The sequence below is a fragment of the Macrotis lagotis genome, chromosome 1, assembly GCF_037893015.1.
Source record: "Macrotis lagotis isolate mMagLag1 chromosome 1, bilby.v1.9.chrom.fasta, whole genome shotgun sequence".
Classification (NCBI taxonomy): Eukaryota; Metazoa; Chordata; class Mammalia; order Peramelemorphia; family Peramelidae; genus Macrotis; species Macrotis lagotis.
In genome coordinates, this window is record NC_133658.1 from 578151177 (window position 1) to 578169442 (window position 18266).

General features: G+C 39.9%; 1 protein-coding gene across 1 annotated transcript in view; it reads right to left on the minus strand.

Moving 5' to 3' along the window:
• ADCY5 (adenylate cyclase 5) overlaps positions 1–18266 on the minus strand; it is a 244372-nt gene that overhangs the window by 140895 nt on the left and 85211 nt on the right.

An 18266-nucleotide genomic window follows, 5' to 3' on the forward strand; every position in this document is an offset into this window, starting at 1 on the left:
CAGTAATAAAGATAAGAGGAAAAATGAGAGGAATGACTATTTTGATCTTTATTCTGATTAACAATATATTGATTGAAGAAAGTGACAAAATTATCTTTGACAGATAATGAGAAGAAAAGTGGGATATAGACTAATGAGCTCTTTCAACTTTGGAAGAGATGATTTCAGAAAAAGGATGAGTGGGATCCTAGAGATTTTTTTTTTTGAGGCAATAAGGTTAAATGACTTGTATCTGAGGCCAGATTTGAACTCAGTTTCTCCTCACTCCAGGGTTGGTGTTCTAGCTACTGTGTAACCTAGTGGTTTCTACTCCCAGGGATTCTATAGGGGAAACTGTCTCAAGACTACTGAGAAAACAGCAAGAATGTAATACCACTGATTCTGATGAAGAAGAAATGGGGAGAACTTGTCTAAGGATGCCAGTATGACTCATGTATTAGATTTTTAAAAGATATATACAGAAAACCATGGTATTAGAAGTGTCAAGAGATCAAGTCTTGGCCCTACCATTTATTATTCTTTTTAACTTGGGAAAATCACTTTAGTTTTATATGCACATAAAATAAGGGGGTGGGGATGAAAAGGGAGGAGAACTGGATGATCTTAACTGTCTTCTCAGTATTCCCCTGTAAGACCCTTCACCCATTGGTGAGATCTTTCCAGAGTTTCCATTTTGTGATGGGACCTAGGCTGGCTTTCAGTCCCCTTCAAGTATTGTTCCAGCTTTCTGGATTTCAAAACAATGTCCCTTTAGTATCTTCCTCTTTCCCCTTTTCCCCCCCTTTACTCAATACACAAATGAAATGAACAAAGTGATTTTCCCATGGTTGTCCAGATACTAGGCTCTTTTTTTTCGTTTTGTCTTCCCCCTGTTATAATGTAAGCTCTTTAAAGACTTTTTTCTTTCTGTTTTTATTTCTATCCCTAATATTTAGCACAGTTGGTCAGTCATGCCAGTTATGTCTGACTTTATGTAATCTCATTTGGGGTTTTCTTGGCAAAGATATTGGAGAGAGTTTGCTATTTCCTTTTCCAGCTCATTTTAAAGATGAGGAAACTGAGGCAAATAAGGTTAAGTGATTTCCCCAGAGTCACACAACTAGTAAGTGCCTGAGGCCAGATATGAATTATAAAGAGGAGTCTACCTAACTCCAGTAGCCATTGTGCTACCTAGTTTCTCCTACTGTTTAGCACAGTACCTTGGCACAGTACTTTGGCATATGGGTTCTTAATGTTTCCTTCCTGCCTGCCTGCCTTCCTCTACTCTATGACAGTGATTCTATGAAGATGTAAACAGAGGAAAGGATGTAGGTACCTAATAACTGGGGGATAGCTGGGTGGTTTGTTGATGTAATCATATATTATTTTGCTTAAGAAATGAGAAATTAAAATAGATTAGATCTTTTCCTCTCCCTCACCTCCCACATTCACTGAATTGCCAAAGTGCTATCAATTCTATAATATCTCTTACATTTCTCCCCTTTTCTCTCTCCACAATGCCACCATCCTATTTTTTTGACTTAAAAATTGCCACTCATCCAGATTATTGTAAAAGTTATCTTTGTGAGATACTAACCTTAAATAAGCAAATCAAGGTAATTGGAATGAAACTGGAGCTAGACATAGAGACATTTGGAAAAGTTTAGGGAGGGAGGTGATGAGTTCTCTTTTTTTTGGAAGTGTTGAGTTTTAAGTACCAGAAACACATCCAGGTGGAACTATCCAGAAACAGAGTCTTGTGGGTTATTCACATTTTAAGGGGTGGGGAGATTGATGAGGATTGAACATAGGAGAATGAAGAAAGGTCAAATAGGGGGAAGGAGCACCAGGGGGAAAAATGCATAATGGAAACCAAGAGAGAAGAAAACAAAACCAAGAGGGAGGAGAAGCCAACAATGTTAAATGGTACAGAATGGTTGGGGAGAATGAGGTCTGAGAAGAGGCCATTTAGAGACCACTGGTAACTGCTGAGATAGTTATTTTGGTAGAGTCAAGGGTTTGGAAGCCCGATCAGAGGCTTGAGGAGTGAATGGATATTAAGAAGTGGAGAGATAGTCCAGATGACTTCTACAAGATTAACCAGCATAAAAGAGAAGATAAACATGGTATGATAGCTTAAAGGAATGGATGGTCACATTAAAGGAAGGACTTGTTTTTGTTTATAATTAAGATTATCTTGCATCTATCTATTCTGCATGTATTTTGCATGGAGTGACAAGGTGGTACAGTGCATAGAGTGCTGTTCCAAGAAACAGGAAAATGAGTCTACCTGAGTTCAAATCCAGTCTCAGACATTTAGTGGTTGTGCAAGCCACTTATCCCTGTTTGCCTCAATCACTCATCTGGAGAAAAATCCAAATGGGAACACAAAGAATAGGGCATGACTGAAATGATTCAAAAGCAAAAATGAGCCAAGGATTGTGCTAGGAGATAGAGATATATACAGTCCCAGAGATATATACAGTCCCAAATGGGGTCACAAAGAGTCAGAAAAGACTGAAAAAGACAATGCTTGATCATACACATACCCAGTTATTTTCATGTTTATCTCCTACATTAGGTGGTGAGCTCCTTGAAGGCAGACCTGGTATTTTTTTGCCTTTCTTTGCATCACCAGAGCTGGGTAGTTATTGGCACATAGTAAGCCCTTTTAATATGTTTGCTCCCTGACTGACCAAAAGGGCGTCTTTGTAGGCAGGGAGCAGTTTAAAGGTGAGAAATACAAAATAATCAATGGGGCATTCTCCCCAAGAAAAATAGATGAACGGCTCTAGTAAAGGGGTTAGTCTTGGCAAGAAAATGGGCTACCATGTGCTCCTCGACTGGAGCAAAGGAGGAAAGAGTGGGTGAGGATGCAGAGGGGGATGAGGGAGCCCATGACAGATGGTCCTGATTTCCTCAGTAAAGTGGGTGGCTGTGACTAGATGGAATCAGAGGCAGAAGTAGTGGGATTAATTAGTCTTCATGAATAGTAGGGATACCTCTTCAAAAATGAGTATATGAACATAGACAAATACTCTTGTGGTACTTTCCTGGTGATGTCCTGACTCAGGATGGTATATAATCAGTTGATCAGCAAGCTTGTTACTGTGTATTGCCAGTCACTGTGCTAAACATTCAAGATAAAAAGAAAAGCAAAAAATAATCTTTCCCTTAAGGAGATTCCCATTGGAAGGGGGGGAAACAAACTGTAAAGAAAAAAAAAAGTACATGACATAATCTCAGAGAGGAAAGCACTAGCAGCTAGTGGGAGATACAAGGAAAGGTTTCCACAGAAAGTGGGGTTATAGTCTTGAAGGAAGTCAGGAGAACTAATACCAGCAGAGATAGGAGTCTGACTGAGAGAGAGCTAGAAGCCCAAACCACAACAAGCAAAGAAAGGAGGCTTCTGTCTATGGGGGCGACCTCCCTTTGCTAAAGGACCTAATACATCTAGAATCAAGAGTTGGACATGAGAAGGGAAGGCATTAGAGGCTGGGGGGGAGGAGTGGGGAACAGCCAGTACAAAAGTACTGAATTGGGGGGGTGTCGGTGGGGAATAAGGTAGAAGACAAGAAAGGTAGGAAGGTACAAACCCATAAGGAGTTTTAAATGCTGAACAGAAGAGTTGATATCTGATGGGAAGAGGGGAGGAAGCATAGGGAGCCATAGGAGTATAATGAAGAGGACAATGGCATAGTGAGACCAGTGCTTTGAGAAGATTTGACAGTTGAGTGGGGAGTGAGGAAAGACTTGAATTCAAATACCAATTAACAGGTCATTACAATAGTGCAGGAGGGAGGACATAAGTCTCAACTGTAAAAAAGCAATAGTTAGACAAGAGTTCTCTCATGAGACTCCTGGGAATTAGGGGTTAGCCAGCCAAGAACTAAATCCTTCAATCAATCAACTAGCCAACAAGCATTCATTTGATTGATTGCTTACCATGTGACCAGTATGGTGCTAGAGATCAACTTCTATGGAGGAATAATTAAGAGAAAAGAAAGAGAATAAACATTCATATATTGCTTTCTAGGCACCATGGACAGCTAGGCCACCTTTGAACTGCTCCCTGCCTACAAAGACACCCTTTTACTCAGTCAGGGAGCAAGGAGTCAGGAAGACCTGAGTTCAAATCCTACCTCAGACACTTAATATTTGTACAATTCACTTAAGCCCACTGCCTCACAAAAACAAAGACAGACTCATCTTCCTGAGGTCAAACCTGACCTCAGACACTTATTAGCTGTGTGACCCTGGGCAATTTGCTTAACCCTGTTTACCTAGGTTTCCTCATCTGTAAAATGAGCTGGAGAAGGAAATAGCAAATCACTCCAGCATCTTTGCCAAGAAAATCCCAAATGGGGTCATGAAGACACGAATGAACCCCACTATGTGCCAGACACTGTCTTTTTACAACTATTATCTTATTCATTCCTCACAACAGCCCTTTGAAGTAGGTACTATTACTATCCTTATTTTGCAGGTGAAGGAACTGAGGGAAATTGAGATGAAGTGACTTTCCCTAGTCACACAGTTAATAAATGTCTGAAGCCAGATTTGACCTCCAGAAGATGAGTCTTTCTACATTCTAATGCTCTATCTACTTTGCCCAGCTACCTCCAGAACTGAGTATATTCTTACTGTAAAAATATATTTTCCAGCCAACTGGGACAATCAGTCTGATTTCAGATAAGGGCACTTATACTTTGGCCTAGTTCAAAAGCAGAAAAAAAAACCCCAACAAATAAGGGAGCCAAAGGAAAGATAACACATTTTGAAAGAGGTCGATTAGCAGATGCAAATGAGATGTTACCAATGCTTGAAGATAAGCACAATAAACAAAACAAAGAAACTCATTAGAAGCTAACTGGGAGATATTCTGGCTTTGAGGACTTGGCTTCGAAGAATGAGAAAGGCAGGGGAAGGCCAGAGGGAGGAGGACCCACTTAGGAAAAGGGATTTGTTCAACCTGCTTATCTGAAGTTGGAGCCTTCAGTTCTTACTGATTTTTAATAGTCTTTCTCCCAAATGTTATTGTGTAGATTTGCATATGGACTAAGTTCTGGGAATATATACCTGATGAGAGATATTAGTCTATGTGAGCTAGAAGTCTACCTCCCCTCCCAATACACAGATGAAGAGGTCTTCTGTCTATGTGGGTCTCCTTCCCTTGCCTAAAGCACATAAAGAATCAAGGCATGAGGTGAAGAAGATGAGCTGGGCACTAATTTTAAGGTTAGAAAAGTCAACAGATTTGCTCCTCGTTGAACACAGATTCAATCAACTGATGTCTTCCAGAATTAAATGTTTCCTATGCTTGTTAATTTGAATAGCCAAAGCAGGGTGAAGGAAGGATTAATCTAATGTTTCCTGAAAGTTAAGGGGTAGGGAATGAGAAGAGTGCTGATCAGGGATTAATTAATTAGGAAATGTGTGTGATACCATGCTTTAAAAAAATTAAAATAAAAAAATGCATTCTGGACATTAAAGACAAATTGATTTTTTTTTCCAAATGTGGAGAAGAAAGACAACAGATAGAGTCATCTTTGTCATTCAAGAAGAATTGGGGTCAAGTAATGCCTCTGACACCTACAGAATGTGTGACCCTGAATGAGTGACTTAACATTTCATTGTTCTACATCTTTCTTACTTTTTTATATAGTAATTATTAATCATAAACCCATCAGGATTAAATGACTTGTCAAGCATTATATGGCTAGTAAGTATCAAGTATCTGATGCTTGAATTTTCTTTTCTTTTCTTTTTTTTTTTTGCAAAGCAATTGGGTTAAGTGATTTGCCCAAGGTCACACAGCTAAGTATTATATGTCTGAGGTCACATTTGAACTCAGATCCTCCTGTCTTCAGAGTTGGTGCTCTATTCACTGTACCACTCAGCTGCTCTCTAGGTAAGGGGGTAACACCTGAGAATCCTCTATACTAATCAAATCTCAGTCTACTCCCTACCCCACTGTGGAGAAGCGGATTTAAATAAGGCTCTTATTTTAGGTCACGACTTTCCAACTTTCTCTCTCCATGGGGACCAGCTTCAGTTACCCCAAAGGCAATTGGGTGAACCTAGTAATAGTAAGAAATAATTATTCTTATTTTTGTACCACAGTGGTTTCTAGAAGGAATCAACCAGGGAGGGTGTTCTGTATTTGAATTCTACCATAACTAGTTCATGTTGCATTTTCTTCTATAAAATGGCTGGCTTAGGTAACTTCCAAGATCTCTTAGGTATCTAAGGTACCTATGATTTATGAAAACCAGCAGCAAACTTGGCTTTACAATTGCCCTCCACACAATCCAAAGGAAAATGTGGACCTATACCCACCTACTTATCCAATCTGCCATTGGGAGTTATAATGGAGACATCCCTTCCTTGCATTGTCCCTGTCAAGCAAGTCTTGGCTGTCCAGTCTGATCAGGGAGCTCTCAGAATCACCTGAGTAATCGTGTAGAGCACAAAATGTCAATGTTTGCAGATCGTGCTTTTCTCTTGGGAGGATGAACCCGATCTTTAACAAACAAAAAAAGCATCATAGCATATCAGAGAACTTGCAACTAGAACTGGGCTCAAATCCTACTACTCCAGCTCTAAGATCCTATCACAGTTTCCTCATCTATAAAATGGGAAGAATCATACCTATAACATCTTCCCCATGGGGTATTGTCAAACTTAGATCATATAATGTATATATAGTGATTTGAAAATTTTAAGGCATTATAAAAGTATTACATATTATCATGATCACCCCTGTTATGAGAATAGGGCGCAGAGAAGCAGGTAAGAAAGAAACACAGGTGTCTGGGAGGTAGGGGGTGATGAGTGACATAAATTTCAAGGGGCTTAACAATGGATTATTTTTAACAAACCAATTATGCTTCATTAAACTACAACAAGCTCCTCTAGCGAGGAATATGAGGCCATGACTTCACAGCTATTAGATCCAATTCAATTCAATTCAACAAACAGGGGTGACAATGAACTGTCTAAGCTTCTCCAGATGTCCTCCAGATGTGCAGGAAGACCAGTGTTGGTGACAGCCAAGGCAGCTCAGGGAAAAGTAAAAAATAAACCTCTTGGGAAAGACACTATAAAATTCCTATTATTACTTCTCAACTGGAAATGGCTTGGAACAGAGATGGTGGGGGCAGGGAGGAGGATTACAGGAAAAAGATAAAGACTCTTCTCTGGGAAAGTTCAAGAAACAAAAAATATATATTTATATATATGTTATGTATGCATGTATATATAAACATATGTATATATGAATATTTATACACAGCATATTATATATATATATATATATGAGAGATGGGGAGGAAAGAGACAGAGAGATAGACAGAGAGACAGAGACAGAAGATAGATACAAAGAGATATTCACTACAACATTCATACACTTGTACCCCACTCATGCTAGTTCTGTTAGCCTTAGGGGGCCTCACCATCCTGTGTTTGGTAATTTCCTTACAGCTGAAAAGGAGAGAAAAGAAGTCCAACTAGGAAGGAATTTCCCCTTTATCCAATACTTTCCAATCATTTACATGATTTTTTTCCCCTTGGTGAGCCCACAATAAATAGATTGGCTAAATTTATCTCTGACCTGGCAATCCTGAGAATGGCTGGAACTAGGTGGAAGGGAAGGGGCCCATGCCAACATTCTCCTCTGCCTCCTTGCCTAATTGACTTTTTCCTTACTCCCTACTGCAATCTGATGAAGGCACAGAACACAAAGAACACAGAAACAGTGCCCCTCTTCCTTCCACTTCAGCTAAGGTATTCCCCTCTATTCTCTTTTTTTTTCAATGAACAAAAATATATTTCCTTTCCCTTCTACCACTTAACTGCATCCCCTTTGGAACAAGAAAAAGGAAAAATTAAACTCTCAGAATAATCAAACAAAATAAATTCCCACATTGGACATATCTAAAATCATATATTTCTTCTGCATCTTGAGTCCCTTGTCAGGAGGTGGGTCACAGGCTTCATCACTGGCCCTCTGGAATTCCCCTCTACTCTCAAAATCCCTCTTATGAAACAATTCCTCCCTGAGTCATTCCAGTATTTTAATTCTCCTAAGACTTCTTCAGGAAGCTCTTCTTTTGATGGCTGGCTCAGACTTTCTATAGTTTAAATTCTACTTTTCTGTACTCTTTTTTTGATAAGTTATTTAATGCCACCCCCCAGCCTTCTCCATTTAGTTCTAGAAAAGTCTAACTCCCTTCTCCTTTCTGAATTTTATCCTGATCTGAACTTCCTAAATGCCTCAACCAGGGCTCTGGAAAGAAGGACAGTTGAGGATGATTATGCTGGGGTCAGAGGGCCAAGACCGATGCTAGGTAGAGTGGAGGGGGCTTAGAAACTTTCAATAGAGGTGAAGAGAAAAGGGTGAAAGACGTGAGAGGAAAGTGGGTTGGTGATAGAGAAGACATGATCCTTTCATAGCAAAATTCAAGAAGAACCAGGGACACTGGTAGGATGCCTCTCTGCTCCCTGCAAGCCACTTGGCTAGAACACTTCCCCATTCTCAAGAAATGCATCTCCCCCCCTGCCCCAGCTCCTGGGGATGCTACAGCCTCAACACTGATACACTAAAACTGCCATCTGCTCCCCTCCTCTTCAGGGCATCAGCAGCGTGTGCCCATCCCCATGGCAACAAGCTCTCGCAGCACCTGGAGACAGTGCTGCACCAGCTCCAAAGGCCTGTTTTCTTTCCTAGCAATATCATTACCTTCCTCCCCACCTCCCCACCTCCCAAAGCAAGGACTTTGCCCACCCCATCCCCCAGGGCTTAGGCTTCTGAGGACAGCAGGAAAAAGAAGAGACCATTCAGCTCATTCCTCATCTCCAGCAAGTCTTCAATTCAGGATCAGATGAGAAGCCTCAGTATACAGTGACAGACACAGGCTCTGCCCTTGGTGATTCTCAGTCTGAAGGAGACAAGTTGATGTGGGCAGTGAGATTTGGGACAGCTATTTATCAAACACACTCTGTTCTCAGAAATTTCACAAAAATCAAATTTGATTAATGTCTCGAATATCCCAGTTCCTATCCATCCCCATGCCCTCAACCTAGCCCAGAATCCCCCCCCCCCCACCTGGATTCCTGCCAGTATCCTAGCTGGTCTCCCCATGACCATCAATGGAGAGACAGAAGTGACTTCAGAGGCACTGAATTCAAACCCCTGTCTTACAATTGAGAAACCTAAGGCACAGAGCTGGCAGAGTGACTTGCCCAGGATCACACAATCAATATGGGTCAGAGGCAAGACTTGAATTCAGATCATTCTGAAGATAGTTCTCTATCCACTACATTATGCTGCCTCCTTAATATAATTCTTTTAAAATTTCATTTCCGTGATAATACCACTCTGTTCAATAACTTGTTACTCTCAGGACTTAGCAGTTCAAATCTGTCCTGCCTAGATTGTCAAGGCCTTGCCCATCCACTTTTCCAAACTTAACTATAGAAATTGTTATTTTATTTACAATCAAAATTTTCTTCTTCCTACTTCTATATGTTCTTGCCTTATTCTCTTCTCTCTCCCTCTCTTTTCTCCTTCTTCTCTCTTTCTCTCCCTTTTCCTCCTTCCTTTTCCTTCAAAACACAACTTAAAACTAATCCCCTCCAAGAATTCTTCCTCAGCTAACTTCATCCCAGATTTAGTTCTCTACTTCTGCTTTTTGGTTGTACCACAATCATTTATATTTCTTATTAATATTTTGCTTTGTAAATGGCTATATCATTTGTTTGAGAATTGGCTTCCTGCTTTCCTTTCTTCATCCTTTGTCTTCCAAAGGTATTTTGATGCCAGTTAAAATTTTCCTAATGAATTTCTTGTTGAATCTTACCCTTTCTGTCATCCCAACTTTCTTAGAATACCCTTTTTTGTGAATATATCAAATTTCTCTTTCTGTCCGCACAACAATATAAGCTCCTTGAAGGCAAAAAAAAAAAAAAAAAAAAGGTAAAATCTTTGCATCTCTAGTACAGTGTTTTACATAATTTTTTTTCTCCTGAACTAGATCCATAATTTAATTTCCCATCTTCTACTGGAAGCCTTTCCCAATCTCACTTAATTCCAGGGCCTTCCCTCTTTTAGTTATTTCCTATTTATTCTGAATATAACTTGTTTGTAGATATTTGTTTGTTGTTTCCTCCCATTAGAGTGTGAGCTCTGTGTAGACTGGGATTATCTTCTGTCTACAGGTTTCTATTTAATAAATGCTGATTGACTGATTGCTTCATTCATTCACTGGTATAGATAACTCTAGGTAGAGAATTCTCCCTACTAATGCAGATAGACATCATCTTAGAGAATTTCCTGGGGTGTTGACAGTTAAACAACTCTTGCAGGGTTAGGATTTGAACCTGGATCTTCCTTATCAGACAGAATAGAGATCGATTATGTCCCCCTATCTCTCCTTTTGTACATAAGAGCCACTTTCTATCCCCATTAGTGTGGGAATTCATTTAAAAGCTGTCATTTTTTGTTTTTTTCTCTATTATTTCTCATTCACTTAATCTGAATTAGAAAATGAAATCTTTCATCTAGGGGCTTCTTCAGAAGTGGGGCAGCTCAGTATCACAGTGGATAGAGCACTGGCCTTGGAGTCAGGAGGATGGGAGTTCGAATCTAATCTCAGACACTTGACTCTTACTAGCTGTGTTCCCTTAGGCAAATCACTTAACCCTGACTGCCTTGCCTCCAGGACCATTTCCAGTCATCCTGATTCTGGTCACTGGACCCACATGGCTCTAGAGGAAGAAAGTAAGGCCCCCCTCACTCAAATACAATTCAGATGCTTATCACAGCATCACCTCCCTGATGTTATGGTCTTTTTTGAAAATGGAAGGACCAACGTTATAATTCAGAAGTGACAGGTTCACAATTAATCCAGGGGTCTTCCCTACAGTCAGGAGTTTGTTGTTTGTTGTTGTTCAGTTGGGTCCAATTCTTTGTGACCTCATTTGGGGTTTTCTTGGCAGAGATACTAGAGTGGTTTACCATTTCCTTCTCCAGCTCAGTTTACAGATGAGGAAACTGAGACAAACAGAGTTAAGTGACTTGCCTAGGGCCACACAATTAAGAAATATCTTGAGATCTTGAGGCCAGATTTGAACTCAGGAAGATGAGTCTTTTTTTTTAAAGTTTTTGCAAGGCAATGGAGCTAAGTAGCTTGCCCAAGGTCATACAGCTAGGTAATTATCAAGTGTCTGAGGCTGGATTTGAACTCAGGTACTCCTGACTCTAAGTCTGGCACACTGCATTCCCTCACTGCCCCACACTTTCAGGAATGAGAAGGAGCTCTGTCTCTTTTCCTTGCGCCTGAGAACAGGAAGTTGGGGCCAGAGACAGTAATATAGCTGGAGGTTAGACAATGAAATAGGGAAGTTTGTTATGATGGACATAAGTGAGCTGTAAATTCAAGGCTCTATTCCCTGGATTATACTAATCATGGAGATACTGAGGCAAAAAGATCTGCTCTTGAAGATCATCAAGGTATTCAAGCCATATAGACTTCAGGGGGAATACCATGTGGCATGGTAAAGTAGAGAGAGCACTGTCTGAGGACTTAAGGTTCAAATTCTACTTTTTGATGGACCTGTATCACCTTGGGGGAAATCAACAGACCCCTCTGTGTTTTATATTTCTCAATTTTAAAAACAATGAGTCAGGCTGGAATGCCTCAGACATTTCATCCAGTCTTAGATCTAGGAACCTATAAACCTACATGTTGGTAATAAATAAAGCAATTCTGTACACAGGAACTTGGAAAGGACAAAAAACAACCATGTAATGTGTTAGAAGATCTCCAGATCCCTTAAATAGAAACTTCCTCTGATGGAGAAAAAGGAAATTGGAAGAATCCAGTCTTGTTGACCCTTCTCCCTACCTCAGAGACCTTGGCATGCACACTTTATATATAGCAATATACAGTAGGTATACTTTTTAGCCAATGGCAGATGTCTCTGAAGATGTGGGTTTGAGGAGGAGATGCCACTCATGAGACCAGCAACAACATCCTTGGCATCATTGGGAGAATACTGGAGAATGAGTAGAGAATGTTGCCCTCCCCTTGCAAAACACCACAGGACTGCCCCTAGAATATTATGTTCAGTTCTTGTGACTGAATTTCAAGCAAGACATAATAGGGCTGGAGAAAATCCAGGGAACAAGGCAAACTGATCAAGGAAACAGACTAAAAAAAGGTTAGGAATCCTCAATCTAGAAGGAGGAAGCTGGTAAGAGAAGGCTTTAGTCTATGAAAACATGAAGGATAGGGACAAACCAAATGTGGGCTCCTTTACCAAATACTGGAATATCAACACTAGTTGGGAAGCTAGGTGGAGCAGTGGATACAATGCCAGCCTGGAGGAGGATTCATCTTCCTAAGTTCAAATCCAGACTCAGATACTTACTAGCTGTATACCCCTGGGCAAAGTACAACTGAAACAACTTAACAACAAACATTTAGAGAGCAAATCTTAAAGCTTGGAAGGAAGAAATGTAAGCTAAATTATACAACCAATAATAAATTAATAATAATAATTAATTCATTATTAATAAGAGTGGATGTTGTGGGGAGGCTAGGTGGTGCAGTGGATAGAGCATCAGCCCTGGAGTCAGGAGTACCTGAATTCAAATCCAGCCTCAGACACATAATAATTACCTAGCTGTGTGGCCTTGAGCAAGCCACTTAACCCCATTGCCTTGGCAAAAAACAACCTAAAAAAAAAAGTGGATGATAACTAACCTTTGTGTGGTACATTAAGGTTTAGAAAATACTTAACAAATATTATCCCATTTGGTCCTCACAACCCTGGGAGGTAGGTACTTTTATTATTTCCATTTTACAAATGAAGAAATTGAAGCACATAGCACTTAAATGATTTGCCCAGGATCATACACCTAATACTTTTTAAGGCAGGGTTTGAATTCAGGTCTTTCTGATCCTCTATACTACCTAGCTGCTCAAAGAACTTATAAGCTCCAAGCAATAGGCTAAGCATATAAATAGAGTCACTAAGGATTTAGAGAGAGTCACAGATGACAGATATATATATATATATATATATATATACAGGGCTAATTAAGAAAAAAGCTTTGTTCAATGATGCCTGACTCTTTGTGACCCTATTTGAGGTTTTCTTGCCAAAGATGCTGGAGTGGTTTGCTATTTCCTTCTCCCTCTGCTTTTTTAGATGAGGAAACTGAGGCAAAAAGGGTGAAGTGACTTGCCAAGGTCACATAGCTAGTATCTGAAACCTGATTTGAACTCACGAAGATGAATCTTCCTAATTCCAGGCCTGGCACTCTCCACTGTCACCTGGATATAAGCTTACTCCTTGCAGAAGAGAGGAGAGAATGATCCTCATGCCTTCTGACTTGATTTGGTAGTATTTAATTTGTATACCCATAGAGGGTTTGTGTGCCCATATGTACTGGATACGCTCACTTTCAAAGGCTTCTTTTTAGTCACTCAAAGTAGTTTGAAGATCCTTCAATCCCTTGGAGTAAGAAAGTTTATTCACAGTACTTATCTCTATATTAAATCAATCCTCTCCTTTACACTTCTGCTGTTACTACCCAAATCCTGGGTCTTCTCATCTAGATTATTTTACTATAGTGTTCTCCTGATAAATTCCCTGCTTCCAGTGGCTAATTCTCTGTTTTAGCCAAAGGGCCACTTCCAAAATTTTCCCAATACACTATAGTTGTCTCTTCCACATCATGGCTTCCTCCATCACAGTTTAGATATATTGTGAGTCAGCATAAGCAATTGAATGGGAATTTGGGGAGGTGGGATTGAGGAAGTCATAGGTAATCCAAAAGAGCCAGCAGACACAGAAGTTCAGAAACTCAAAAATGCAAAAAGTATGTTATAGAATTGTATAATATCAATATATTTTATCTTTATATGCTACAATAATTCAGACTTTAGTATGAAAGGAGGGCCAAAAAATTTTACCTGGATTTTCCACCCCCCATGATGTGGAAGGTCTAAGTATATTTCTCTAACACTCCAAAACCTTCCATGATGAAGATATAACTTTATTTCAGGGTATTTTTTTCCTCAGAGACAAAAGACATGCTTGTTATTTGGAAAAAAAAGAAAAGTCATTCAACATCCTTTATCATATGTTCCTACTTTGAGAGTCTCCTACTATTCATCATTTCTTCATTCCTGATGAGTTGCAGACCTTACTGTCTCCTACAATACAACCTCATTCTTTCATTTTTTTAGGCAATCCAGGTGTCTCAGTGGATAAATGGAAAGAACTAGACTTGGAGTCTGGAAGACATGAGTTCAAATCTTGCCATCATGCAGTAACAGAATATTTTAAAACTTTTAACCTTTCTCCTCCTCTTTTCCTCTTCTATAAAGTGGAAATAAGTGTACTTCTCTCAAAGGACTATTGTAAGGATCATATGAGATAACAATAGAAAAAAGACCATTGCAAATCTTAATTGCTTATTAAATGCTAGGCACTATTATTTATATTTGTTTACCTAGTTGCCCAGGATGTCTTTCTATACTATCTAAATCCCACTGATATCTACTACTGGACTGACTCATGTTGTTCCCAAGCGTAGTCTACCTCAGCTTTGGAATCACCATATTGACCCCACCTACATGGTCCATTTTGACCTTCTCCCAGGCCTGCTTTTGTTTCTTGTATTTTACCCATCCTTAGCCTTGGAACTCCTGATCTGGTTCTTGCCATATATATCGCTTTGGCATTCAAAGTCTTTCATAACCTAGACCCCTCCTACCTTTTCAGTCTTCTTATACCTTACTCCCCAGTGCATACCTTGAGTTCAGTGTCACTGGCCTCCTGGATGTTCCAACAAGAAAACACTCCATCTCCCAATTCTGGACATTTTCTCTGGCTGTCCCCTAGGCCTGGAATGCTCTTCCAACTACTGACCTCCCTGGCTTCCTTTAGGTCCCAACTAAAATTCCGTCTTGTATAGAAAGCTTTCCTCAAGCCCTCAATTTTAGTGCCTGTCCTCTGGTAATTACTTCCAATTTATCCTGTGTGTAGCTAGCTCTGACTATATTTGCTATTGTCTTCCCTATTAGGCTATAAGCTCCTTGAGGACAAAGACTATCTTATGATTCCTTTTCTGTTTCTAGCATATAACACAGGACTTGGCCCATAGTTGCTGCTTAACAAGGATTTATTTAATTGAACTGACTTATTGGTTTGCTGGTAGTCCAGTTTTGGCCCAGCACCAATTCACACCCTCTCCAAATTAGCATGAATTCGTTAAGAGATCTCACACTGCTATCCCACATTAAGCCCTCTAGAACTCAGGAGTCCTTCACATCTTCCCCTCCTCACCAAAATAGATCCTGCTCATTGGTGGCTATCCATTAATATGGATGGGGGGTAGGAAGGCAATTCCCACAGTTGACCCCAGCCAGGCCAAAGAGCATGACTAAATTCTTACTCCAGTTTCCATAGCTGACCCTGATTCCGGCCACTAACCCCGCCCCCCAAAGAAGGGGCAATCTCTACTTCTGGAAGCTAATGGTCTATTATTGAAAAGATATTTACATATACAAATGAATACCTCCAAAATGAAATCAGATAATTTTTGATTTGGTCGAATGGAAAGGCTAGCAACTCTAGAAATAAGAATCAGCCCTGTGTAGGAAATGGAAACTAGAGATTCTTTTAAAAGGTGAAAGTGAGGAGGGAGTGCCTTCCAGGCCTGCAGACAATAGAATAGATAAGGAAACATCTTCTGGCAGCTAGGTGGCACAGTGGGTAGAGCGCCATCCCTGAAATCAAGCGGACCTGAGTTCAAATTTGGCCTCAGAAACTTACTACCTGTGTGACCCTGAGCAAGTCATTTCACCCTGACTGCCTCACATCCAGGGCCATCTCCAGTCATCTTGATTCACATCTGGCCACTGGACCCAGATGACTCTGGAGGAGAAAGTGAGCCTGATGATTTAGCACAGCACTCCTCTTACTTAAATCTAATGCATGTCATGTCATCCATCACCTCTGTGCTGTCACAGTCTTCTATGAGAATGAAGGACAAACATCATCAGATGGATAGAGTGCCAGACCTGGAGTTAGAAGACCTGAGTTCAAATTTGACCTCAAATCCCTTACTGAAACTGCCACATTGGGAGGACAGACATTTGAATTATCATTATCCTCATTTTACACATAAGGAAACTGAGCCACTGGGAAGTTAAGTGACTTCTTGCTCAAGATCACAAAGCTAGTTATATGACCTATGAACAATCACTTTAATCTGTTTGCCTCAGTTTCCTCATCTGTAAAAGTAATTCCAGGATTTTGAGGTTTAAATGAAATAATATTTGTAAGTGTTTAACATAGAGTTGGGCACTTAGCGGTACATAAATATTAGTTGTTGTTGTTATTATTATTATTATTATTATTATTATTATTATTATTATTATTCTGTCACTCAGGTCACTAACAAACATTCATTTCCTCCTTCCAGTGGCAATCAGAACTTAAAAAAATAAGCATGATGGAGCCAGAGGCTTGGCACTCAGCCCATGTCCCCTGCCTCTTACTTTGGGCTCGATTGCTTGTTTTTCAGTATTTCTGAGATTTTGTTCCTGAGAGAAGAATGCATACTATGCCTGAAACAACATCCATGCAGTTCATAAATGCAGCCAATCTCAGAACAGGAAGGCGCCTTAGGGATCAGTGAGATGCCTCAGGTGAATCAGCAGTGGGGAGTTACCTAGAATCAGAGAGGCCAGAGCTTAGGCCAGCTGCCCTGTGTAATGCCATATTCAGAGGAATGCTCTGACAGGAAATCGACTGAAAAGTCAAAATTTCACTCAAATGAAAAGTAACTTGCAAATGTCTATTCCAGCTAGTAAAAAAGGATTTTTTGTCTTAGACTAGTACTCTGTGGGTTACTGTGGGGGTTTTTTGATAGAGGAGTTAAGAGTAAAGTGATGTGGGGTAGGGAATCGATAGACTCTGGGGCTTTCTATTGTTGGAAGAGCCCTGTGTTTATGGGGTAGGAGGTTTCTCAACAGGAATGGGGTAGAGGCAGCTGGTCATGTTTTTCAGGTACCTCTCTCTAGTTCTACTCTGATTTGGGAAATCCCTTACTGAAACTGCCATATTGGGAGGACAGTCACTTGAATTATCATTATCCCCATTTTACACATAAGGAAACTGAGCCACTGAGAAGTTAAGTGACTTCTTGCTCAAGATCACAAAGTTAGCACATGTCAGAGGCAGGATCTAAACCGACATCTCCCTGACTCAAGTCCAGCACTCTATTTAATTCATTTTATCCCTTAACACTACTTCCTTTTCAGGATCCTGGAAAACATGAAGAAATAAAGTCCCCTCCACTAAGTGGAGAATAAGGGACTAGTCATGTGAAATGTGGTATATATATATATATATATATATATATATATATATAGTCAGAAAGGGGCAGCTGTCAGTTAGCTTTACATAAATGTTTTTATTTTAAAAAGAAAGGTTTGGAAGAGGAAATGACTGTAAAGTCAAAACAGACAGCAATAAATAAAACAAAAATGAAGAAGGAAAGCAGGTTTTTAGGTCTGGTTTTTGGATTCCACCTCCAACTTGCTGTATTACTATATTCCCCATTATTCCTCTTTTCCTCTGTTTCTCTACCTATACACAAAGTGATTTGGCAGGAAAAAAAAAACACTGGATAAAGGCCTTGGATTCAAATTCTAGTTCTATTCTCAATCAGCTGTGTGACTCTAGACTAGTCACTTATGCTGCTAAGCCGTAATTTTCTCATTTGTACTTCCAAGAGATGCTATGAAGGAAATACTTGAAACATTGTATAAATGTGAGTTGTTATTATTATTATTATTATGAAGAAGAAGAGAATACTGCCCTGCCCTGTTTCTCATAAGTGGTATGAGTATTCATTGAGATTTTAAAATAGTAGACTTGATAGACAAGGATTTTGGTTTCAAATCCCACTTTAGTTTGTGACTGTGGACAAGTCATTTAACTTCTACAGCACCCCAGTTTACTGTAAAACAAAACAGTCAGACTAGATAATCTCAGTTCATCTTAAATGTTCACTGAGGGCATGGACCATTGTTTTTGTCTCTGTCCTCTAATAATACGCCTGGCTTCTAGCAAGGCCATAATGAATGCTTACCAAATGAATCTCTCAAGTCCTTTCCAGCTCGAACATTCTATCAGCCTAAGACAGAAGTGATTAGAGTTAAGGGACTTTCTATTATTACTGTGATTATGTTGTTAGCAGCAGC